General features: G+C 38.5%; 1 protein-coding gene across 1 annotated transcript in view; it reads left to right on the top strand.

The window, feature by feature from the left end:
- Positions 1-7,915: 7,915 nt before the first annotated feature.
- tenm1 (teneurin transmembrane protein 1) overlaps positions 7,916-26,597 on the top strand; it is a 231,913-nt gene continuing 213,231 nt past the window's right edge. Inside the window, exon 1 of the mRNA XM_046306197.1 lies at positions 7,916-8,204. The gene's annotated coding sequence lies outside the window, so the exon portion shown is untranslated. The remainder of the gene's footprint in view (positions 8,205-26,597) is intronic.

The following is a 26,597-nucleotide window of genomic DNA, read 5'->3' as shown; positions in this document are numbered from 1 at the left end:
CAGGCACACCAAGGGATGAGACAAATAAACCACCCCTGCACTACAGATGTAGAATAAAGCAGTATAACTGCGATCTTTACATGTGGTTTGGGTCGTTTGGCGGATGTTGTAGGCTGTAGTAAAGAGAGTATAAGGCCCCACAATGTCATAAGAAAATGCATTTTTTTCTACTGTCCTTATCTCGTTTTGAATTCATCTATGCTTATAAAGCCTTACTACATAATTGATAAGGCTCCCTGTGTTAAAGATGACAGAAAGATAAGAGAATCCGATTAAGAAGACAGAGGTCACTTTCCAAGGACACCGATACTAATGCAGAGGCCAGTTGAATGTACTGGGAACTCACTGTGACAGTTATTAAAGACAAATGCAGAAGAGTATCAAGAGATACGTTGTAAAATAATCTTGCCAACTTTCAGAACAGTTGTAATTGTATTAAAGGTATTTTAGACACAGGAACAGTAAAGCAATTCAAAACAAACACCAGGAACCAACCACTGTCCTTTGGCACTCATAGCTGGCGGGAACATGCTGATTTTTAAATGTGGCCCTCTATAAGTTCTATTGTATAATTTGCGCATTTTATTAGTAAATTGTGCTTTAAATTGATGGTCCAAGATTTTTTAGTTTTTCTATGTGACAATATTGTTCAGCACCCGTTTGCTAGTAGGACCTATATGCTCATTAAGTAACTCAGACTCTCCCTGTCATAAACTTTCATTTTAATCATAGGCTTCAATGATTTAGAAAATGTCACCCTCCCTTTACCCTAGCAATTGAGCAAGGTATCATTTGTGCCTTAACAAGGGAGCAAGTAATGATCTATACTATGCCGGATTAACTCCATTTCAACTCCATTCCTTTTCCTGTTCTACCAATGAAAATAGCATGTACTGTAGAATAGGTTACAGTACATGCTAGAACAGCATCCCAACAAGGGGACTTTCAAAAAATGAAGCAGTGTTGAATGATCAGATATGTAAGTAAAACTAATTGTACTTTTAATTTGTATTTTTTTTAAATATATAATTGTGAAGTTTATTTGAGAACACGGAATCAATGAATAAGGAATATTGATGATGTTGAAATATTCTGTCATTGATGCTTCAATTCTGAGAGTGCACAATGGAAAAACAGGGCACTTGAAAATCTTGGAAGTCGAGACTTAGAAGAGCTAAGAGCTATCCTAGCAGAGCTATCAAGAGTTATCAACCTATTGAGCAAAAGTGAGCACTCTGTCAAATTACATATTGCAGTGGTCAAAGAAATAGCACTTTTAAGGCTGTGAAGAGTGCCCTAAACATGTGAAGATATGCTGGAGAGACACAGGTTTGAGACGTTTGAAGATTGCGTAACATGACTGCGCTCCGTTCATGTCTGCAGCGAATGATAAAGGCCACACAGTGTTTAGGTGTGCCTCATCTATGATTCCCTAAATAACATCTTACCCAGAACCCACTGTGCTCTCCTCGGCCTGAGGAAAGGTGAGGAATAGACATTACAGAGTGATATCATTACAGAACAAACAAAGTACTAACAGAGGACCTGTACTTTTATTTAGGGACAGTTTGGTGTGTGTGTGTGTGTGGGGGGGGGTGTCCAACTCAAATTGCCATAAAACAATATTTTCACATGACCCTCCCCTTGTACTATCAAAATAATTGCACACCGCCCCCCCTCACAATAATGCTTACAAACAACAATAACTGTAGTGACCCTGTGTTTATAAACGTGGATATTGACTTTGCCACTTAAGCATGCTTAAGCATCCCTACCTTGTAGGCAGTGTCGAAGGCTTGGCCTGATAATCTCTGAATATCATTAAACTTTTTAGTGTTTTGTAGCAGATGTCTCTTACCATTCATCAAATGGCCACTGCACAGTTTGGATTGATTTATTGATTTTATTTGTCAGTAAATATATATTTATATATATACTGTATTAACACACAGTACAAATATTTGTAAAAGTGACCAGGATTGCACAATAAATTCGGGGACCTGTTTCCATTGTGGTTCCTATTTTTTACAAAAATACTTATACAGACACAGGCAAATTACACAGACACAGGCAAATTACATAGACACAGGCAAATTACACAGACACAGGCAAATTACACAGACACAGGCAAATTACACAGACACAGGCAAATTACATAGACACAGGCAAATTACACAGACACAGGCAAATTACACAGACACAGGCAAATTACACAGACACAGGCAAATTACATAGACACAGGCAAATTACACAGACACAGGCAAATTACACAGACACAGGCAAATTACACAGACACAGGCAAATTACATAGACACAGGCAAATTACACAGACACAGGCAAATTACACAGACACAGGCAAATTACACAGACACAGGCAAATTACATAGACACAGGCAAATTACACAGACACAGGCAAATTACACAGACACAGGCAAATTACACAGACACAGGCAAATTACATAGACACAGGCAAATTACACAGACACAGGCAAATTACATAGACACAGGCAAATTACAGAGATACAGACAAATTACACAGACAAATTACACAGACACAGGCAAATTACACAGACACAGGCAAATTACATAGACACAGGCAAATTACACAGACACAGGCAAATTACACAGACACAGGCAAATTACAGAGATACAGACAAATTACACAGACAAATTACACAGACACAGGCAAATTACACAGACACAGGCAAATTACACAGACACAGGCAAATTACACAGACACAGGCACATTACACAGACACAGGCAAATTACACAGACACAGGCAAATTACACAGACACGGGCAAATTACACAGACACAGGCAAATTACACAGACACAGGCAAATTACACAGACACAGGCTAATTACATAGACACAGGCAAATTACACAGACACAGGCAAATTACATAGACACAGGCAAATTACACAGACACAGGCAAATTACATAGACACAGGCAAATTACACAGACACAGGCAAATTACATAGACACAGGCAAATTACATAGACATGGGCAAATTACATAGACATGGGCAAATTACATAGACACAGGCAAATTACATAGACACAGGCAAATTACACAGACACAGGCAAATTACACAGACACAGGCAAATTACACAGACACAGGCAAATTACATAGACACAGGCAAATTACATAGACATGGGCAAATTACACAGACACAGGCAAATTACACAGACATGGGCAAATTACACAGACACAGGCAAATTACACAGACACAGGCAAATTACACAGACACAGGCAAATTACACAGACACAGGCAAATTACACAGACACAGGCAAATTACAGAGATACAGACAAAAAAAGGTTATGCTGTTCACACATTAGCCGGCTTTTGACATTCTTTTTGGTATGGCTTTGAGTTGCTGTGGTAGTTTGTTCCACTAAACAGCGCTGGTATACACAAATGTGTTCTTCCGAGATAGACTCTCATATTTAAAACAGTCAATATTAGAATCTCTGGCTCTGGTATTATGCTGGTGGACATCTCTGGTGTTTCCATCCAATTGACTTTTGTGGTTAACTTCCCATGTACCTAATAAAAAATAAAAGTGAAACGGGTTTCCATCACATTTTCAACTACTGATGGTTTTGTCTAGTATTGGCACGTGCACTCTAATCAACAGCTCACAGATACAGTGTGGGTATAGCCTGCATGAGAGATTATTAAGCATTATGAGATTATTATGGACAAAACTGTGAGATCATTTTTATTTGTCAAACGGCAGCCAAGCATCGATCATCATGTCACCAGAACAAGACCCACCAGAATAAGGAGCATCAAGCTCATCACTGTGCACTTTCACCACCCGGTGAAGTTCATTATTTCATATGTAGCCTAATAAACTGCATGCTTTCCCATGATGTCTTGACATTTTATATCCAACATGTACTTTACTCGCATAAACATGTTGGATGGAAACTTGGTTAATGTCAAGCCATTTTGAGGATGCTGGAATTATGTTGGACGAATATGCGCAGGCCTACAGGAGACTTTTGTAGAGTCCTAATCAGATTAAGACATTATTACTGGTTGTGTTAATACCACATATAAAAGGTAATACATTTTAAAAGTTAAATGACAAATATCTAGGCTATAGTGAAGCATTAGGTTCTCGGTGCGCTAAGATTAGCTTCTGGGATTGGAGAGGAGCGGACCGTGTGTTAAACTTTCCTGAATAACTGGGCATGTGTGGCCACATTATTATAGGACGACTTGGGAGAATGATGATCCACAACAGACAGCGCATCTCAGTATCCAAAGTAAAAATCCAGCCAGACTAGGCTGCTACTGTGCCTTTCTAATAGACCCACAACTGATCCAAATCAAATAGACATTCAAATCACACGGCTTTTGTGCCGTTATTCAAATGGCATTTTCACTGCAACCTAGAGTAAAAAAATGACTCACTTGTAAACAATAATGTAATTATTGCAATTATGCAGTGTGGTGTTGTAGGCTAGTCTATGTATGATAATTGTATTGTCCCTCAACAAGATCAATAGGGGAGCTTTTTGAGCTACGTGTCTCATGTCTTCAATGGTCTTTCATGCGCAATGATGCACCTGGCCTCTCCACTGCCTATCAGCTATTGCTATTTGTTCTTGTGGATTCATATTGAAAAGTGATGTAGCTTTAAATGCTTTTATGTGTTATGATTGCTAATAGCCTATTGCAGACCTGGACAGACAATCCATCTCACTACCACTATTGTCACTATGAATGGTGGACAGAGGGCAGGAAAGACAGTTAGACTGGTAGACTATATTGACCTGTGGTATAGTAAAAGTTAGCATAGTGCTTAAGGGAAGTAGCAAACCACATCGGTATAGGTGAGGCACATGGAGGCAGATGAGGAAATGTGGCTATGATGGAAGAAATGATATCGTAGAACATGCAAAATAGTCCATGCAAACCAGGGAAAAAACACACTACCCTTCCCAGTGCCCAATAAAAAAACACACAGCCCTCCCCAAAGCAAAAAAAAAAGTTAAGACAACCCTCCCATATTTAAGACCCACCCCCAGTAAATTTCTAACTGTCCCTCTGTTCAACGATATATTGATATGCATGTAGTCTCTCTGACAGAAATAAATCAAGCTACCTAGCATAAGATTTGGTTATGGTATGGCTATATATGAGAATAATTTGGGTTTGATATGAGGGAACCTTATGTGAGGGGGGTTGTCTGGGAAACATGCATGGTTACAGTACTTTGCCCTTGAGCGAAGCATTGTGTGATCACCTCAGTATGAGCAAGACTGTCCCAAACCGACCAGTACAAGATGTGGGCGGTTGTGATTTTGAACTATAAGCATATTGTAGGACAATCATTTGGCCGTGTTTCTATTTTCTAGAGGAGTAAGCTAAAGGCTGTCTGAGCACCATCAAATCAAACTGACATTGTCCAGTCTGATCCAGTATAATGTAATTACTTTCTGTAATGTAGTCACACCGCCCTATGATAGCTGTACTGTAGCTCTTTAAATGAAGAGATCTTCGTGTATTCCACATGTAATGCTAGTGTTATAAGACTGACATTATCAATATATTTTTGATTTGACATCAGTCTTTAATTTTGGCATGGAGACATGGGCTGTAGTTAAAAAGTCATCTAGTGCTGTCAGAGTGACCCAGCACTACGTTTGTAGAATGATAGATAGGCTGATCCATTCCTCTGTGAGGTGAATGAACAGGCTGCTATGCATCGGGATTAGTAGTCCTTCCACAGACTCCCAGATCAAAGACTGCATAAACTCACTCTCTTGGCTGGAACTGCAACAAAAGTGTTGAAACCTGTCTGAGAAAAAGAGATGCAGCAAATAAATTATGTCTCCCTTGTCTTAAGTAAGTATGTAAAGATTTCAGTCTCAGTGGCTGAGTGCTGGTTTCTTTTTAAGCTACCAAGCCACTGTGTGTCGGATGCAATTGTGATATGTCCTCTGACACAAGGACAAATAAAATGTCATCTTAAAGTACTTCTTTGTCTGTGTGTTCCATACAAAGGCCTTGGCATTTATAACCACAGAGTAGGCCTACTCCCCACTGGGCAAAGACGTCAGATCAACATCCAATTTTGATGGGATTGTCAAGGAACATGAATTCAGTTTGGGATTAACCAAACCCTGGAAACACTGTTGTCGATGTTTGTTTGAAGATTTGGTTCAGTTAAGATGAAAACTATGTACATTGATGTATTTTTGTTTATTCTTAAAAGAAGAAAATATTTATCCACTGAAATCATATGGTATAGTGAATGTGAATTGATTGATGCGTTGATGGCTACTTCAATGAGCCATCGGTCAATCTTCCTGGCTAGACCAATTCAGTCCCATTTATTTTCCTATTTTCCATTAGTCTATATTTGTGTTGAAGCATTAACTGTGAGTGTCTAGTATATACAAAATTATATTTCCCATCAAAACCGTGTTACAAATGCTCTCACCGTGAGATTATTTATCATGTTCCCCAGGGACGGTTGTATGAAAGCTGTAATTTATTTTTCTCACTCTGATGTTCTAGATGTTGCCTGTTACCCTGCAAGATGATAACAAGACAAGACCAGACAAACAAACAAAAATATAAAAGATTATCATTACATGGGACCCTCACAATGTGAAATCTTTGAACAATAGTTTATGTTAAGAAAGGTTTTGTTTTCATTTATATTTCACAGATGTTTTAATAGGTTTAATTAGTCAGGATCCTCACAGGCGAAATCCTTGAATGATTCTGAAACCTACTGTGTCTGTAGCACTGTACAGCTCATTAGGCTGCAGTAGATTAATCAGAATAGTCACTCACTGCAAGTTCAGCCTGCTATATGACGTTATCTCACCCCTCTACCAAAACCTAGTAAAAGTAAGCTATCGTTTATCGTTATATTGTGGCAAGACTGGCCTTTCACCTCTACCTCAACTGTAGGACCTCATAATAGCACCTAGTCATTTCCAGGGACTAATGGCAAACTATGGTGTTAGGGAACTGTTCAGGGATTTTACAGTAACTATACATTATTTACAGTATCATTAGGCTTAAACAGCATGCAACCTGAAGATGCCACATGCGCTCAGTTGTAATGGAAGTAATTCTATGCTCATGTCCCTTGTCTGTATGTTTGCTTTAGTCTATATTTATTGCTTTAATGGCATAACACAGGAACTATTTTGTTGCACCATTGAAATTAGTCCTTGATAAAGCTCAATGGTGCGGTGAGGCTGTATGTATTTAAATCTGCTGTATTGATTAATCTTGTTGCCTTGGTGCACAGCAGAGGCAGGGCTGTGGCCTCCCAGAGTTTATAAGACTCAGTCCTTGGTTCCCTCTGGCAGGACCCTTGCGCAAACAGATTGCAATTCAAATTAGCCATGATAAGCTAGCAGCCTTGAATACTAACGGCAGAAAGCAGCCAGTTCACAGGCATGGATTGCGTTCAACTCACCTCCCTATTTGGATCTGTCTACATCCATTATTGGATGTAGACAGATCGTTAATGGTTGTCTACCGTAACAATCTGTTGAAAAAAATGGCTTGACAATAGCCTGCTTATAATAACAACAAAGACATGAATAATAATAATGATAAAAATGCCATGATCATCATTATCATTTTAATCATTATTTGGATAATTTTGCAACATTCAAAAGGGTATTTTGTGCAATAATACACAATAATACCATTATAAGGTAGTGAGAACTACCTTTACACTGTTCAGCAATATCTCTTCACCCTGATACTGTCTAAATCCAATTTAACGCGCTTTAAATCTCGGCAGGCATTTACTGAATGTGTTGGATGTTGAAATTATTGGTCACCGGTGCCACACCCCCTTCCTCTCTGTAGCATATGGTATATTCCAGTGATGCTGAGTTGGTGATTGTGTCCAACAGGGAAGATTTGGTTGAAGATGAGCAGTTGAAAGATAACCCTTAGAAAAAAAGCTAGTAACTTTTAATACACGCGTTCCGGCATTACATTTCAAACGCTGTCTTGCAATTCTCTTCGGGACATTCACCGGAGCATCATAGCCTATTCAACTGAAGCGAGTGGATCTCAACCATCACCATTGCGTTATTTTCCAAGGATACACGAGGATACAACATATACAAATATCAACAGTCGTATTATTTATCTGAAGTGAAGCTATGACATGGGAATAAGCCTGCGGAATGGTCACATCACGCAAAGGTGAGCCATTTGTGTAGTAGGCTAGCTACTGCTTTCAGATTGTGTGTATCGCAGAATTTCTACGTGGCGCGCAATAGTCTTATCGCTTGTGAATCGCGGTAGCCTCAGGTGCACAAACATTGTGTATCGAGAAACGGGAATGAAGAGTGTAGTGAGAGCCGCGTATCAACACACAAGGTGCCGGCCAGGCTATTCTCATTCCGTGGGCCCGTGATGCTAATGTACATTACCTTTATGTTCCTAGCTGGTGATACCAACTCTGAGGAAAGAGACATTCTGTGGTAACCTACCTAAACATGACGATGTTGCTAAAGGCTATACACCTGACACGTAAACTTTACAGACAGATGGGTCATTGAGTTGACATATCGGTCATTCACTGGGCACATATGTGATCTGAACGCCTAGTTTCGATTTACATTTGGTTGTGTATTCAACATGAAATCAACAAAACATGTAATTGGATTTAGATTAAAAATTGGGTGAAAAAATACGAAATTCCCTAACGTTGTTGACGTCGTGTCAGTTTAATACGTTGATTCAACGTCATTCAATTGAATTGTTTTGTTGAAATGAGCGGAAACAACGTTGATTCAACCAGTTTTTCCCAGTGGGCAGTGAGCCAGTGCATTAAAATATATTTGGGTACTTGTATACAGTAAGGTTAGGTTATAATGTAGCTCTATTTCTAAATGTAGGCTATCAAGGTAAACTTGTGTATCATATGTATTATCATTGGTAGGTAGTAGTATTAGACATTCGGTAGCCTATGTAATGTCTGAGAACGTATCCTTGAGAACCCGCTATCAGTTGATCAGCTCCTCAGGTAAAGATGCAAACAAGTGCATGTAGGCTATGTCAAATGTAATGCCAATGCTCTTGGCTTGATGGCATGACCAGAAACAGAATATACAGTATGTTCCAACTGTCAAGGATGAAACAACATTATTTTATAATAATATCTCAATTCTGTCTATGGCAGGTTGTATAGTTGCTGCAATCTGTTGACAACCTTGTGCAATGTGCAAGACAGACCCATCTTAAACTGGCAACTCAAATATGTGTTACTCAGGGGTGTCCAGTAATAGCTTACTAACATGGAACCTATGTTTCGTTGAAAACAACTATTACATATTATTACATATTTGTTACCTGCAATTATGATATTAGATATGATATTATAAGGCCACTGCGTATGATCAACACACGGCTTTCATTTACTCTCAGGCACAACCTGAAACACACAGGCTAATATAGTCAGAACAGAGGCAATGTTGAGCTTACTGCATTTTTGGAAAATGTTAATTATATTAATCTGCATTGAGTAGGCTAGACTTCTGCAGACTCCAGATGTGTAATGTAAAAGTAATATTCCTTTATGTAGGCCTACCTCATGTACTGTAATGGATATATGATGATATTCTTATCAATTGCTATGAACCTCTCCGATAGATCAATACGAATATATAATCCAAATAAAACACCACTCACAAATCTGAAAACCAGTATTGGACTGAGAAACAGTGTGACAACAGTTACTTTTCTAGATAAAAGGACACAGTCATTTTTGAGAGCCATTGATTAACAAATCTGTACAAGTAGGTCTGAGGGTTATATTTTGGGCTGTCACTAAGGAAGCGCAAGTGTCAAACGCACGTTAGTTTGCAATTATGTCATGTTAAAACTGCCGCACTGGCATTTTCCAGCCCTAAAGCCAGGTTTGGAAATGTACCACCTGTCTAACATCAGCTCGCTTGCACTGAGGTGAGAGGGATGGCAATATTTGTAGTGTCTCCTTAAAAACAAGCACAAAAGTGAGGTTCATGCAATGCTAATGGGAAGTTTGGAGACCCACAAAAAGCCGTTCTTAACGGTAACACTGCTGATAATGGAATGGGTTTTGAGAGTGGAAGCTCAGCCTATCCAGCCATGACGCGCAGTGCCCTTGGAAGAGAGATTCCTTGTGCCGGTGAATTTCGTATTTAAAAACATTTTAAAAAACTATTGGTTTCCCCCCATTTTTGTTTAATTTGAGCAAAAACCAAGCATAGCCTACCATCAAGGCTGTTTTAACAGCATTGCATAGGTGTGTATTTTTATCCTGGCCATTAGCCAAGTAGCCTATGAATGAAGGGTTTTAAAAATATTTTGTGCTTTGAAATATTTTGGAAGTTTTTGCCCTCATGCCTTTGAATTATTCACAATTCACTGCATACTTAATTTCGCTTGTTCAAGTAGGCTATCCATCCCCATTTTCAAAGAGTGCCCCTCATCCGCTTACCAAACACACACTCCTCCAAACTATTCAGTACTCCTATAATGCAATATCAACTGCATTTTTAAAAAAAAATCTGCCTTGCACAACAATACAATTGATAGGGCTAGTAATTTGTGTAGATGTGCAAATCTGATGCAGACATTTAGGCCTACATGTGCATACAGTGAGTGCCATGGAATGAGAGAAGCAATTTATGATATCATGCTTCTGACCTCATCCTATTTAGAAATATTGTTGTTGTTTTAAAAAACTGATTGCTTGTTTTCCGTTTCATATCAAGCCCTGTATTTGTATTTACTAGGGAGCAGCTCCTCTTCCTGGGGTCTATACACATTAAGGCACTTACATTACACATAAAACAAAATATAAAACAGTGAATCATATACCATTGTTACACCACTACATATCTACACCACAAATGTATAATACCACCATACAACAATATTACAATGTACGTGTGTATAGAGTGCGTGTGCTAGTGTGTGTATGCACGTGTCTGTACTTTTGTGTCTCTTCACAGAAAGAACCCCACTGCTCCATGAGGTGTATTTTTATCTGTTTAAAAAAAATCTGATTCTACTGCTTGCATCAGCTACCTGATGTGGAGTAGAGTTCCTGTAGTCATGGCTCTATGTAGTACTGTGCACCTCCCATAGTCTGTTCTGGATTGTGGATTGTGAAGAGACCTCTGGTGGCATGTTGTGTGGGGTATTCATGGGTGTCTGAGCTGTGCGCTAGTGATGGGAGAAAAAAATCCATACAGTTACATATTGGGATATTATTTTTGACAATATATCGTATTGCATCGTTTTGACAAAATTGCAATATTGTTTTTGCGCTAGTTGGCTGTACCTGTACTAAAACCCTAGTATTTTCCCTTCATATCTTGTTCTCCATCTTCTTTTTAAATGATTTGATTGGAGTTGATGACAATGCAAAGATCATCAATAACCTACAGAACTTGAGACCAACACATGCAGTATTAAACCATGGAACGGTATAAATACTATAGTATTCAATGTAGTGTTTTTGCAGACTTTACTGTAGTATTCACTGTAGTATTTACTAGAGGTCGACCGATTATGATTTTTCAACGCCGATACCGATACCGATTATTGGAGGAACAAAAAACAAGCCAATGCCGATTAATCTGTCGATAAAAAAATAAATAATACATGTATTTGTAATAATGACAATTACAACAATACTGAATTAACACTTATTTTAACTTAATATAATACATCAATAAAATCAATTTAGCCTCAAGTAGATAATGAAACATGTTCAATTTGGTTTAAATAATGCAAAAACAAAGTGTTGGAGAAGAACGTAAAAGTGCAATATGTGTTATGTAAGAAAGCTAACGTTTCAGTTCCTTGCTCAGAACATGATAACATATGAAAGCTGGTGGTTCCTTTTAACATGACTCTTCAATATTTCCAGGTAAGAAGTTTTAGGTTGTAGTTATTATAGGACTATTTCCCTCTATACCATTTGTATTTCATTAACCTTTGAATATTGGATGTTCTTATAGGCACTTTAGTATTTCCAGTGTAACAGTATAGCTTCCGTCCCTCTCCTCGCTCCTCCCTGGGCTTGAACCAGCAACACAACGACAACAGCCACCACATCGAAGTGTTACCCATGCAGAGCAAGGGAAACAACCACCCCAAGGCTCAGAGCGAGTGAAGTTTGAAACGCTATTAGCGCGCGCTAACTAGCCAGCCATTTCACTTCGGTCACACCAGCCTCATCTCGGGAGTTGATAGATTTGGAGTCATAAACAGCACAATGCTTGATGCACAACGAAGAACTGCTGGCAAAACGCACAAAAGTGCTGTTTGAATGAATGTTTACGCCACTCAGTCAGATACTTAGATACTTGTATGCTTGTATGCTCAGTCAGATTATATGCAACACAGTACACGCTAGATAATATCTAGTAATATCATCAACCATGTGTAGTTAACTAGTGATTATAATTGATTGTTTTTTATAAGATAAGTTTAATGCTAGCTAGCAACTTACCTTGGTTTACTGCATTTGCGTAACAGGCAGTCTTCTTGATGGGGTGCAACGAGAGAGAGGCAGGTCGTTATTGCGTTGGACTAGTTGGATCCCCCGGACTGTCATTGAAAATAAGAAAGTGTTCTTAACTGACTTGCCTAGTTAAATAAAGATGAAATAAAGGTGTTAAAAAAAAACGGCAAATCGGCGCCCAAAAATACCGATTTCCGATTGTTATGAAAACTTGAAATCGGCCCGAATTAATCGGCCATTCCGATTAATCGGTCGACCTCTAGTATTTACTGTAGTATTTACTCTTAACTATAATATAAATACTTTAGTAAAAGAAAACTGTAGTATATACTATAGTAATTAATGTTGTGTATTTGCGGATTGAGTATACTGTAGTATTTACTGTAGTGGTTTTGCTGACATTACTGTAGTATTTACTATAGTTTTTTGGTTTTATTATCTTTGACTTAGAAACACAGTGTTTCTCCTTGAGGAAACCTACTGGAGAAATGCTAAAAGAGCACATTTTCCATGACCTGTATGTTGGTAGGACTGGGGTCAGAATGGATAGTTCTGAACTGCTCTTTTCTATAGGGAACACAATATGGTTTGTACTTGGCATGTATGTTTCTCACTTATGGGTTGCACAAATTGGGACATGGGGTAGGGGAATGGACAGGGTATATGGATATTAAATACTGTAGTATTTACTATAGTTAAAAGAGTGTAGTGTTTTTGCGGACTGTAGTGTTTTTGAAAAGATTACTGTAGTATTTACTACAGTGTTATTTTGCTGATAATACTGTAGTATTTATTATAGGATTCTGCACTATACTACAACATGCTATAGTAAGTACTACACATGATCGAGGGATACTACAGTGTGTAGTATAGAATTCTACAGTATACTACAGTTTACTACAGAATTCTACAGTAAGTACTGTAGTATTTCTTTCATTGGGGCAGTGAGTGGCCAAGCCCTTGCCACACACCTACAACTTGTTTATTCATCAAAACCCAGCCCTGTTGCGCTACTGCCAGATAATGCTCTCATAATTCTGGCTGTGAGAGATTTACCATTGCATTAGGTTTGTTAAAATAGAGCCCTCAGTGTGTTTTGAGAAGTCATGTACACTGAATTCAATTGGTTTACATGGTACACCACCAAGCAGCCATTCCCTTCAAATTAAACCACTGGGTTTAGTGGTAGAAAAAAACAGAAATGCAAGTTTCTAAATGATTAGGACTTCTAAATAGTTTGCTCATGATATTCTGCATTTATGGCCAAACACTAGTCAGGATCCAGAATAGGTCTTACAGTTTGTACAGAAACACAGTTTGATTTGTATGATGCTAAACCAATACCTGGCCTGTCCATCTTACGTATCTTAACAATGCATTGCAGTTGGTTACTCATCTGCATAGTCTATCTTTAAACCAGAGGGGCGCTAAAGTAAATGTTTCTGTTTCTAGACCTTCATTTCACAAAGAAACCTTCTGTTATTATGTCATTCCATTACTTTTATTTTAGTATATATTTTTACAGTTCAAGGCCTATAACCTTATGCAAGGGCATTTGCCTGGAAACTTTGCTGACTTGATTGCGTTTCACATTAATCAATGGTGTATTTTAAAACAGTTGTTAGTGACTGAATGCATTGTGCGATACAATAAATTATGTATCTTATAGGTTAGGTCACAGTTTGAAGACTGGAGGATAGTTTGAACCAAATCTTAAATCAGTAAATCAGTTATGCAAATATATTCCATTCCACATCCCACACATAAACTAATGGGAGATGCAGTTTGGTTATTCTTTCATTTAATGTCCAAGGAAATATGGAAACATATTGTTGCGACATTTGATGTCTGAAGGTGGTGAAAACAAGATCATTAGTATGCATATCTTTCCATTCCTAGATGAATGTTGGCCTGCTCAGTGACCATCCCGAAGCATACCTACTAAATGTATGAGACACAAGACTACTGTATGTGTCATTGTCGAGTATGCCCTGCTGTTTTTGCAGAAAAGTACAAGGTGACACTTTATTTAATGGTCTGGTTATGAATTCTTAATGCATTATCACATAGTTTTAGAACCATTCAATTAAGTAAATACATATGGCCTGTTGTTCACTGGCCCTTCCAATATCAGGTTAAAACATAGACGTGGTATTTCCAAATGTCCATATACATGGGCAAAGGACATACAATCATAAGCAGTTTATAAGAGGAGATGTACCAGGACAAGGAGCAAAGCACTGAGGAATGCTGGTTCCTGGCTGATAGCTGATAGCTGATCTAAGGGCACTGTTGGAGGTGCAGTATTGGTAGTGGCAGTGGTTTTTTAGTGACAGTGTTGGGGGTGGTAATGGTAGTGGTGAATAAATGTTGTGGTGTTGGTGGTAGTGGCAGTGGTGATGCTAGTGAGTTATTCTAGGGAGGGGTAACCTTTTAATTAATTACCTTTTAGTTATTTCCTTGTTGTGTTAAATGAGACCTGCAGCTGTCTGTTTTTATGCGTTATTGGGGATTATGTGTATATATTTTCAAAATGGTTAAGTTAATTACATTTATTTTGCCATGTACATGTTTTGGTATCTAAATCATCCTTTATTGACAATTTATTTTGATAATTTATCCGCATGTGACCCTTATGGAGCCCAAAGAAACCACCTAAAACGTTTTCAGTTTTCTCATGTCAGATTCTATGGTTGTAATGAGGAATTCAGCATACCACAATCTCCAGTATGCATAATCATCATCTTCTTCTTCATCATCAAACAATTATGTCCATTAAACAATCATTAATCCCTACGTTCTAGTTGCATTAAGTGTGAACTCTGCCTCTCTCCCATTGGCATTTAAACAACCAATTGTTTTCATGTCTGCCTAACCGTAATTGTGTTACTTTGTATTCAACTGGTGATAAAAACATTTATTTGAAGTGAAGTTTTGGGTGAACATTTCCCATAGCACATAGTGTATATTATTTAGGTTTCTCCCCATATCATGTGGTTGTATGAGCAGGTATTTTCCCATGCACCAAGATCCCATTCTGCCAAATGTCAACTGCCTATTTTTTATTCAATTATTTGTCTCCACCTACCCATGCTTGTCTTCTCAAATGATGCCGTTGGCATACAGTACAGTACCCTGTAGTCAAATGGATTGTAGTCTTTACAACAAAGGCAATAATTTCCCCGATCCCCCCATCCTCTGCATAGCCTCCCACGACAGCAATGGCTTTCTCATACAACTACTGTATTATGCTTCACATTTTTCCTCATATTCATTGTACACGGTATTTTGTCCCGATCTTATGTTATAAAATTTCAGTCTTTATAGTCATGTGTCACTCTCCATTTTCTTTTATCGGGAACGTACTGATCATATAGTAGTATAGACTATACACTGAATGTACAAAACATTAGGGGCACCATCCTAATATTGAGATGCAGCCCATTTTGCCCTCAGAACAGCCTCAGTTCATCAGGGAATGGACTCTACAAGATGTCGAAAGCCTTCCACAGCGATGCTGGCCCATTTCGACTCCAATGCTTCCCACAGTTGTGTCGAGTTGGCTGGATGTCCTTTGGGTGGTGGACCATTCTTGATGCACACGGGAAACTGTTGAGGGTGAAAAACCCAGCAGCATTGCAGTTCTTGACACACTCAAACCAGTGCGCCTGGCATCTAGTACCATATCCCTTTCAAAGGGTTCATCCACCTCTGGCCTGCTCGCTTCCCTACCACTGAGGAAGTACAGTTCCCGCTCAGCCCAGTCAAAACTGTTCGCTGCTCTGGCTCCCCAATGGTGGAACAAACTCCCTCACGACGCCAGGACAGCGGAGTCAATCACCACCTTCCGGAGACACCTGAAACCCCACCTCTTTAAGGAATACCTAGGATAGGATAAAGTAATCCTTCTCACCCCCCCCCCCTTAAAATATTTAGATGCACTATTGTAAAGTGGCTGTTCCACTGGATGTCATAAGGTGAATGCACCAATTTGTAAGTCGCTCTGGATAAGAGCGTCTGCTAAATGACTTAAATGTAAATGTAAATGGCACTTAAATATTTTGTCTTGCCCATTCACCCTCTGAACGGCACACACACAATCCATGTCTCAATTGTCTCAAGGCTTAAAAATAATTTTTTAACCTGTCTCCTCCACTTTATCTACACTGATTGAAGTGCATTTAACAAGTGACATCAATAAGGGATCATAGCTTTCATCTGGATTCACCTGGTCAGTCTATGTCATGGAAAGAGCAGGTGTTCCTAATATTTTGTACACTCAGTGCAGAACGACTGTTAAAACTTCCATGATATATTAGTTTGATCTCTAAATTGTATTGATATAAATGATGCAGATAAAAAACAAATAATTTAAAATTTCAGTACACAAGCCCATTGAAATGTCCTGAACCTATAGGCGCAGTACCTGACCACGTTCATTTGGCCTCTCACTATCATGGAGAGGTGTATTGGGGCAGTGAGTTGGAAAGGAAGGGACGAACATTTGTGAGTGAAGATGAAATTCTCTCTTGACTGGAGAGGATACAGCCATAAAATGGATATTAGTAATGCACCATAACTCGTATCATGATGTACAGTAGTGGCACTAAATCTTTGTGGATATACAGTACCTGGCTTGGGCCTGAGCAAGAGCTCTTTCTTCATTCAAGGAGTTGCTCATTGAACCATGATTTACCATGGGTTAACCCTACACTGTACTAGAAAAACGACTGTGTTGAATACAGCATTGTCAACATGTAGGTTAGAGGTTAAAAGAAAGATTTTGAAGCCAGAGATATCTTTGAGTTATGTGTATGGAATACCCAAAGTCATATTCGTTTACTCTTGTATAACTTATCCAGAATGTGTCTGCTGAAATATATTAAGTGGACTCTAGGGAGAAACTTGATCAGCTTTTGTAGTTGTCTTGAAATGCTAATAGGTACGAATTACATTTTGCTTGGTGGATATGTGAATCATTGTTGTTGTCTTCTGCATACCTTTCTCTTCCCCATAGAATCTACATTATGTATAAACTGAGACTAATGACGCTAGCATTGAATAAAGCAGAGCTGGTATAAGACATTACAAAGGAAGGTTTGTTTTGAACAACTGAAGATTTCTCAAGTTTACCTCGTGCCACTAGAGACCAACGATCAAAAATAGTGCATCTGCTCTAATGTTGTCTTACAACAAAAGAGCTACAGTAACAACATCTACAAATATTTGACTCACAATCCAACTCAGTGGTTTCTATTAGGATCTATCTTCCTTATCAGAGAGGGATCAGAACGACAGACAAGACAGGCTGCTTTCAGCTGATTAGATGGATCAGAGGAAAGGACAAGGAAGCTCTGCTGTGGAGATTACTCCAGTTAACGACAGTAACACATAGTACCAAGGTGAAATAAACAAATGAATGGATGACAAGGAAGAACTAAAATAGTCTTATGTAGCATAAACAGCTTCAATTGGATTTGGAAGAGCAGTGGAGCTGAATTAAATGCATATATTCAACTACAATAGTTTTCACACTTTGCATGTCAGTGTTATTAGTTTTCGAGCAAAGCAATTATGTTTTTTCAAATGAGTTTTGACTGGTATGTGATTTAGTGTGTTCAGTACATGGCACATACATTCCATGTCTAGCACGGATGATTGGTTTGAAGGACGGGCTTTGGAAGGGCCGGCCCAGCAGAGTGGATGGGAGGCTGGGAGCAGCCAGCTGTGATGCATGGTGGAGACGCACAGTGGAGAGAGAGGCTTGACAGACGTGCCGGTAGGGATAGTGAATAATGTGTTGCATCTAAGGGCTTGTCCATGCGGGAAGGATGGAGCCAAAGTTGAATGTCAAACGGTATACTGTTGAGGGATGACAAAAGCGTGAGTGTCATACAGACATTTGACATTGGAAGATTCTGAGTGACACCTTCTTACACTCAAAATGGATGATTTGCAGCAGCAGCACAATGCAATGAGGACCATGAAAGTGGAAGATATGTCTCATACAATAAATTGTTCCCTGGTGCCTGTCAAAAGTGCACGTGTCTGAGTATAACGCCTCCATTTGATACATGGCTTGGGAATAAAGTGGATGTATGCCTTTATGGGAGTGTTCTATTCATCCTTACAATAAGATGCCATTCTCATAAGAGATCCCTCTACTTTACTTATAACCCTGGTGCCCCAAACTTGGCTTGTAATGTGAGCGAGCATCAAGAAAAACATTAGTTCTGTTGTAATCCATCTTGAGATCCATGTTGCCTGCATTGGTCAATTCATCGAAAAGCTTTTATGTGCAAATGCACATGCACATTGCTCATTTCAGTGGTACCATGCAACCGTGTTTTAATATATGGCGTAACATTGGACTATTTGACATTATTTCCATAGGGGTTTTTGGTCAATGGTTTTTATTTAAATATTCAAACAGTGTAGTCTAGAGTGATCATCTCCTTTGATATAAACAGCAGTACCACCCACAGACTCTGAACTCTCCAGCTGTTTTCAAATCATAGTTCCAGTGCTTTGAGTTCAAGTCCATTATATGTCTGTGTCTACTGGCAGTTTGGAGCATAAGCAAAGAGATGACTTGTTGTGTCATTTCCTTGGAACTTCAGGACTAGAAATGGTGGGGAGCACCCTTAAAACCAAGTCGTCCCATTCATCAAACTGGGAATTAAACCAGCCTATAAAAGGGTTGTACTAGTTCCCATAAACCACCAAGGATTTCTGCGTAGCTAACCATGCATACCAGGCTTATAAGCCTAGTAAACTCTGGATTTTGTCTTGAGCTAGAACTGCCCACACTCTGGGTGGGTTGCCGCATGCTGAAAAGGTTACAGGCTGGTTGCTTCAAGGGCCAAACTGGAGTTGAAAGAAAAACAAAGCAGACACCCCACCACTGTTTTGGTGAAAAGCTGAGGGATGGGGCTGGAGGAATGTACAAGGACTGACCATCTATTATATCAAAATAATGTTTTGGGGCTATACAGTGTTTGTTTACTTTTATGTTGTTTACAAACATTGGACTAAAACAAGCTTATATTTGGGGTTCTGATAGGGTACCAAAGTTGAATGAAACTCATGAGGCATTTCTAAGTTATATTCTTCAAGAATCAATGGGTAGATATCATAAATGTAGACGTCAAAAAATGTATGCAGCAACTGCAGATTTCCCTTTTAACAAATGATACTATTGGATGTTTCTATAAGGGAGGATATCCCCTGACTTTGAGGCTGCATACAATAGTTTACAGGGAGCTGCAGAAATCAATTGCCGCTACTCACATTCCAGGAAATATTAGGGTGAGCTCTCATTCACAACAGATAAATGCAACAGACAATTGAGCACGGTTACATGCACACAATAATATATTATATATTAATATAATAGTTAGTTTAAAACATTTATATGCATTGATATTGCAAGAAGAACGATTTCACTAATAAGCCTGTTTACATGGAAACATCTGAAATCAGGCTTCTGATGGGCCTTTCGTTAAATGCAGAAAATCTTAAATCAAACTAAGCGTTCTACCATAGTGACCGTGCTATTTGATTCTGAGTTCGGACATGTAAAGTTGTTATGTGAAAACTGTTTTTAAGACGCACTCACAAAGATGCTTGCACATGCACAGATCAATACACCGATTAAGCTGTTTTACATGTCCTAATAATTAGAAATATTGCTCAGAAAATCAGGTGTTTTAATCGGCATATGCTTACTTCGATTATGACCTTACGCTGATTAAGATAAGCAGAGTAAGGTGTTTGCATGACTAATGCCATACTCAGCCATAATCAGTTTAAAATCAATTTATTAGTGTGCATATAAACGTACTTGTTCCGTAAATAGGTACGGTTGACAGCCGGTCGAAGAGACTGTTGTATCGCCCATGGTAATCCCCTATAATATTGAATTATGTATACTCACCATCAAGCACCATCAAGCATACCATAGGCTTTCATTTGTGTATTTGTAATATTTGTCTAATACACTGTATGCTATGTACTGTAGGTACTACCAATACATCTATGGAGATCATTTGGATTCCCTAAAACTATAAAACTCTCTTCTATGAACAGCCTCTTTTGAGCCCCAGAAACAAACATGTCTCTCTACAGCAGAGAAATCAATGCCTCCAGCACTTAATTTGATAGCCTCATGTAGCTAACAGTGCATTACGCGCCGTGACAACCAAGAGCACCCTTTGTATGTTTACGATCCGTAGGTGTCAAAGCACGAAGGGAAAGTCACAGTGAAACATGCTGCCTATCAGGTCGTCACCTAAAATATTCTGCAAAGCTACGAAAGTTGAACCTGCGTTTATGGATTACTTTTTCAGGAGATGCTGCTTGTACTCGATTCTGGAAAGGGTTATTGCATTAGGAGGAGTCACCTTTAATCTGCACATAACAGGGTAGGAAAGAGAGGATTTCAGTGCGTCCCTCGCCTCCTCCATCTCTGGGCCCGCTTCATTAACACTGGTGGTGGGGTGGGGAGAGAGAGTGATCTCTTCACAGTCCACAGGCCTGCCTTGCAGGGCCCTGTGACAAGGTGAAAGATGATGATTGAATACAAGACCCCAGAGTTGTATAAGAGAAAAGGAGGAAGAGGCTACAGTCAAGTGCAATGGGTACCAGCATCCAAAACAGTGCTGTGGGTGTTAGTGTGTCCCTTGTTGTGGACTTCCTTAGGCTACCATTAGATGTTGGCTGTGATTACTTGGGAGACCAGTGCTACAATTGATGCAAGAGGGTAACAGTAACTATATCGTTTTTATAGTCAAAACAAGAAGCAACTGTTGACCATTCAGCAACAAGCTTGTAAAAGTTATTTCCCGAGGTGTGGGTCCTGTTCATCACTCAGAAGGCCATACTATACAATTCCATTTCACCTATTCACCTACTGTATACAACAGCCATCAAACAGGAGAGGATAATAGTCATATATTTGTATGCCATGAATGTACAATAGTGTGATGTATAGTTTAGTGAGATGTATTGAAGCTATCGAGCAAGAGACACTGAGAGTGAAAGAGAGGCCTACATGTTATTGAGCTGTAATCAAATGTTGTTATAGTACATCCAGTCCCCCACTCTGCTCCGCTCCACAAGCTGTGCCATCTCCATGTGAAGAGACAGGTGTCACAAAACAATCCCAGCACTCACTTAATTGGACTCCTGTCTTTCCTGGTGGAATGGACAGAGCAGAGCTGGTGTACTGTATATTACTTACTGTAGTGATGCACCATCTCTATAATTAACTCTTACTGGTCTTCCATACAAAAAAAATGGATGGACCTGCATAACTATGTTGTCGAATATTTGACTGTGCGCTGTTAGATGAGTTTCTTACCTTACATATGACCTAGGTTAAAATAACAACTCTATCTCTTAATTCTGTACCTACTGCTTGAATGAAGCCACATCCACATGCAGAGCTATATTTGTGAGATTATTTTTTAGGTGTACTGTAGGCCAAAAGAGCCCTGCCGGTAACCATAAATATATCAGAATGAACTGGTGGGCCCTTACGGCTCCGCGGACATTTAAGTATGAATTGGCCTTTAGTTAGCGATGGGTCGTGGTGAGGCATTGTTTGATTAGTGTTGTCACATGGTTGAGCTGCAGTAATTGACCAAGTGGGGCTGCTGCTTGCCATTGTATCCAGACACTGCTGAAATATTAATTTGATGTTTTTGCGTCCCTGTGAGCATTGCTGTTGTTTTATAGCCTCAGAGGATTACCACTTAAAAGATATATCTTATTTTCGCTATTTAGATTTTCTGCTATTTATTCATGAGTGCTGTTTTTTCCATAATGAAAAACTATATGTATGGGACTACTCTATTCACCTAAAACAAGAAGGAAGCCCGCTGAATATACAATAATACAATCATTTCTATAAGCACAAGTAATATACAGTGAATAAAATTGCAAATATATTCATGGTTTATTATTTAAGTGTATCAATTATTTATGGGAATCCATCTTCTATTTATGTCGCACAAATTTCCAATTTTTGAATAAGCTTACAGTGTATTAATGATTTATGATCATAACCATTTTATGTTGGAAGAAAAAGAAGAAAAAACTATTTTGACATTTAAATTAGTGGTGGGGATTTTTCCTCTGGAGGGAAAATTACACATGGCAACCTTGGGCAGGGCATGCCAGAATTGGGTTAACTTACATAAACAATTTCTTTGTGTGTCTGTACATGTGGGTGTGTATGCACACGTGGGTGTGTCTACATGTGGGTGTGTATGCACACGTGGGTGTGTGGGCGTGCATGTGTGTTCTTACCCATGTAGTGTGTGTGATGTTCAATAGCTGCAATTGTTATAGTAAATGTGAAGCAGGGAATGGGGTGTACACAGTGGATCTGAGTTGTTTTCTGTCATATACCCCCAATAACTAGTTTGGCAGTAACCCTAGATAGCTGCAGGTGCTGGGGACTCCATGGTACTTAGTTGGAACAGTAAAGCCTTTTATCACTGAGTCTTGTGGATTATCTCTAGTGCTGCTGAAGCAGAATTCCTCTCTAGGTGGCAAGAGAATCCTCTTCCTACCTGTTGACCCTATGTCCCTCATTGAATGTGTATACCTTAAAAGCACATTCTTGGAAGATGTGGATGCCATACAAGGCTGGGCCACCAACAAAACAATGGAGCAAATGCATCCCATGTAGGTTTGCAAAGGGAGGGTATATTACTTGAAACGTTTGAAGCTTACCAGGAAACTACCAGTATTTTGGCGTCTTTCAAGGGCTTTATGTAATCTCTCACAAGAAGTAAACTACCAGCATTTTGGTGTCTTTCAAGGGCTTTATGTAATCTCTCACAAGAAGTAAACTACCAGCATTTTGGTGTCTTTCAAGGGCTTTATGTAATCTCTCACAAGACATCTAGTGACCCTTTTGGGTACTTCATATTATCACAGGTGTCTAATTATCTATGGCCATATGTGTGGCTTTATCGCATGTAAAATATAGGAAATACTTAAATAAGATGATTTAAAAATGTAAAATAGAATGACAAAGCAGTAAAACATTAGGCTAAATATAAACCATCAACTTAGTGAATATCATTGGTGTTTAATATTTCAGCAATATCCTTTCTAAAAATGTTTAATGTCAGTATGTATTTGTTGTCTTTTGCTTTGGTGTGAAGCTGGTGGCAGTTGTGAAAAAAGTAAATAGTTGGAAGAGTTGCTACTATAATAATGCCATTGTTGATTAGATGCTATTTTCATTAATTAGGCAATTTTCTCTTGAACCATATGGTTTATCTACTAGAAACTCATGGACAATATGGACACAGATATCAACAATGTATACTATATATAAAAAATGTTTTTAACCAAAGTTACTGTTAATTACTTTTCTGTTAATTACCAACATTACAGAAGATTCCAGTAACTTTTGTAAAATACCACTAATTGTGCAAACCTAATCCCATGACATTTTCATGCTACCTTTTTTATATTATGTGTAGGAAGGAATTACTGTCCTCCAAGAACAACATTACTTTTTCTCTTTTGAATCTGTCAACATGATTTCTTTTATTTTATGCCAACAAATCATAAACTATGGAGTAAGGTAAGGCAGTTACACCAATATAATTAAGATATTTATATCACCATTAATTAAATTACACATCATTAATTAAAATGACTGGAAATCTAACAGGCCTTACGATGTCAAATAGTGTTCTGTTAAATACTGTCATCCTATTTCTCTTTCATTTACAACAAATTAAAACAGAACCTGTTTATGGGTGAGTTGTATTGTTGAATCTAAAACCGAGCCCAATTAATCCTCACACAAATGAATCACAACAGAATAGGAATACATGTTCTGTCACGTTACAAAACTGTATCACTCAAACATCTCCTAAATACTAATCTATGTGTTCTATAAAAGTAGCTAGCAGACAATACTCTCTATCTCCTTTCTGCTCCTCTATGAGGGAACACAGACTTCATTATGAATTACTGGGTCGTTGCACAAAATGAGTGCCGTTTGGGTCCCTTTGGTATTTTAAATAGAAATTGTGCACCAGTATTGCATTTTAAAAGCCTGTTATAATAAATGAAGTGCCCTTTAATATAGACCACATGGAGAATTCAATCAATCTGATTCTTTCTATGAATATTATGCTAAAGTGCCAAAATTCAGCATTTTGACATGTCCCTCCGTCACTGTGTCACTTCTACGAAGATTTAAACCCACTTAATCCCCACATTTCTCAAGGTTTCACCATCATTGTAATGCCCTAGTTATTTTGTTGCTTTGACAAGGTCATTTCTGAAGATGATTATGTATTTGAATGTGGGTGTTTCGAGCCCTGAATGCTGATTGGCTGAAAGCCGTTGTATATCACGGGTATAAAAAAACACAGATATTTTTACTGCTCTAATTACACTGATATCCAGTTTATAATAGCAATAAGGCACCTCAGGGGTTTGTGGGACAGTATATTGCCAATATACCACGTTAAGGGCAGTATCCAGGCACTCCGAGTTGCATCATGCATAAGAACAACCATTAGCCATGGTATATTGGACATATACCACACCCCCTCGGGCCTTATTGCTTTATTTTATGTGATTAGTGATTAATTTGTCTGTCCTTCATTTTAAGGTTAACCCTTTTACGCGAACTGAACTCTCATTTCAATAAGGTGAAACTATTCCTTTTTAAATATATTTTTTTGCCAAAGAAACATTGAACATCTAATAGTCAAATCATAGAGTAAAAGCAGGTGAGCTGGTTCTACTCTTTTTGGTCATTTTCTGGTGTTTTGTGGTGGAAAACTGAACGGGTCGAGCAAAACACATCAACCCTGTTACCCATATATAGACAGGCTAGAAATGTTTTAACCTCTTAAATGTTAAATCCCCTATTTAGGCGACCTTCCTTTTAATTGAATTGTTTTATCACGGCATATCAGGGTAATTCACTTGTAAATCTACATCTGTTAGGCCAAATCGCATCACTGCAGTTCTGCCGCTTCCCTGCTTCAATTCAGTTGACCTCAAATGACTCTGGGGTATCAGGTTACATATCCACAGCCATTGGAGGCTCGGGAGTACCGCCTTAACGCTCATTCGCTGATTGGACTGTCCGTCAATTTGTGGAGGAACGGTACATCTCAGGCACACAAGCTGTATAATGCTGCAAAGCTGAGAGTCTCACATCGTTCTATGACAAACACACATCGATAAATATCCAATTTAATTTAAAAAATACTCAAACACAATTTGAAGATGTGAACCAAAACCATTTTGTGTTCATCACAGAGGGACAAACTTTATATTAGATGAAAGCTGAGATCGTGACGAATCAGTAAATTTGTGAGCCAACACAAGTTCACAGATTTTCCCTGACCACTAGTTATATAAAACATTATTACAGTAATAAGGCAGCTGAAATCTTATAGCATGTCAATTGTAAAATGTATTGTGAGTATATGTAGATTATCAACAAAAAATGTCAAACCCTTATTCCCCCTTTTTTCATGAGTAGGATATTCATAGCATATACAATTTCAAAATGAAATTTACGATATTCTATTTTTCATACTATTTACTATAGCAGTGCAGACTAGTGCAAAATGTGCATATAAATCATAGATAAATAACATATTCCCCCCAAAAAGTACAAGGTATTACTAGTTACTGTTCATGGCCCTCTCATGAAGATATGTTTTATACGGCCATCCACTTAACATTAACATTCAACAGGTTGACACTAGCTGTTATTAGCAGAGAGGTTTGGAGGTCTCTTTCTTATTGGTCTATTAACCAATTTACCACATGGTGATGTCATCAGGCAGAAATTTCAGGCAGTCTTTTCAAACAGCTTTTACACTATCAGGGCATTATCACAATGTTCACAATTTCACAGTATTATTCCAACCTTAAAGTGTGGAAGAATACATAAAAGACAGGGAATTACGTTTTTGACTGCACTGGACCTTTAATTAACAACATATATATATTTTTGTGAAGCTTGCATTCAATTGCCACTTCCTGTTGCACACAACAAGCTTCCATTACCCAGTCAT

The sequence above is a fragment of the Oncorhynchus gorbuscha genome, linkage group LG16 (assembly GCF_021184085.1).
Source record: "Oncorhynchus gorbuscha isolate QuinsamMale2020 ecotype Even-year linkage group LG16, OgorEven_v1.0, whole genome shotgun sequence".
Classification (NCBI taxonomy): domain Eukaryota; kingdom Metazoa; phylum Chordata; class Actinopteri; order Salmoniformes; family Salmonidae; genus Oncorhynchus; species Oncorhynchus gorbuscha.
This window is presented reverse-complemented; position numbering and strand designations above follow the sequence as displayed.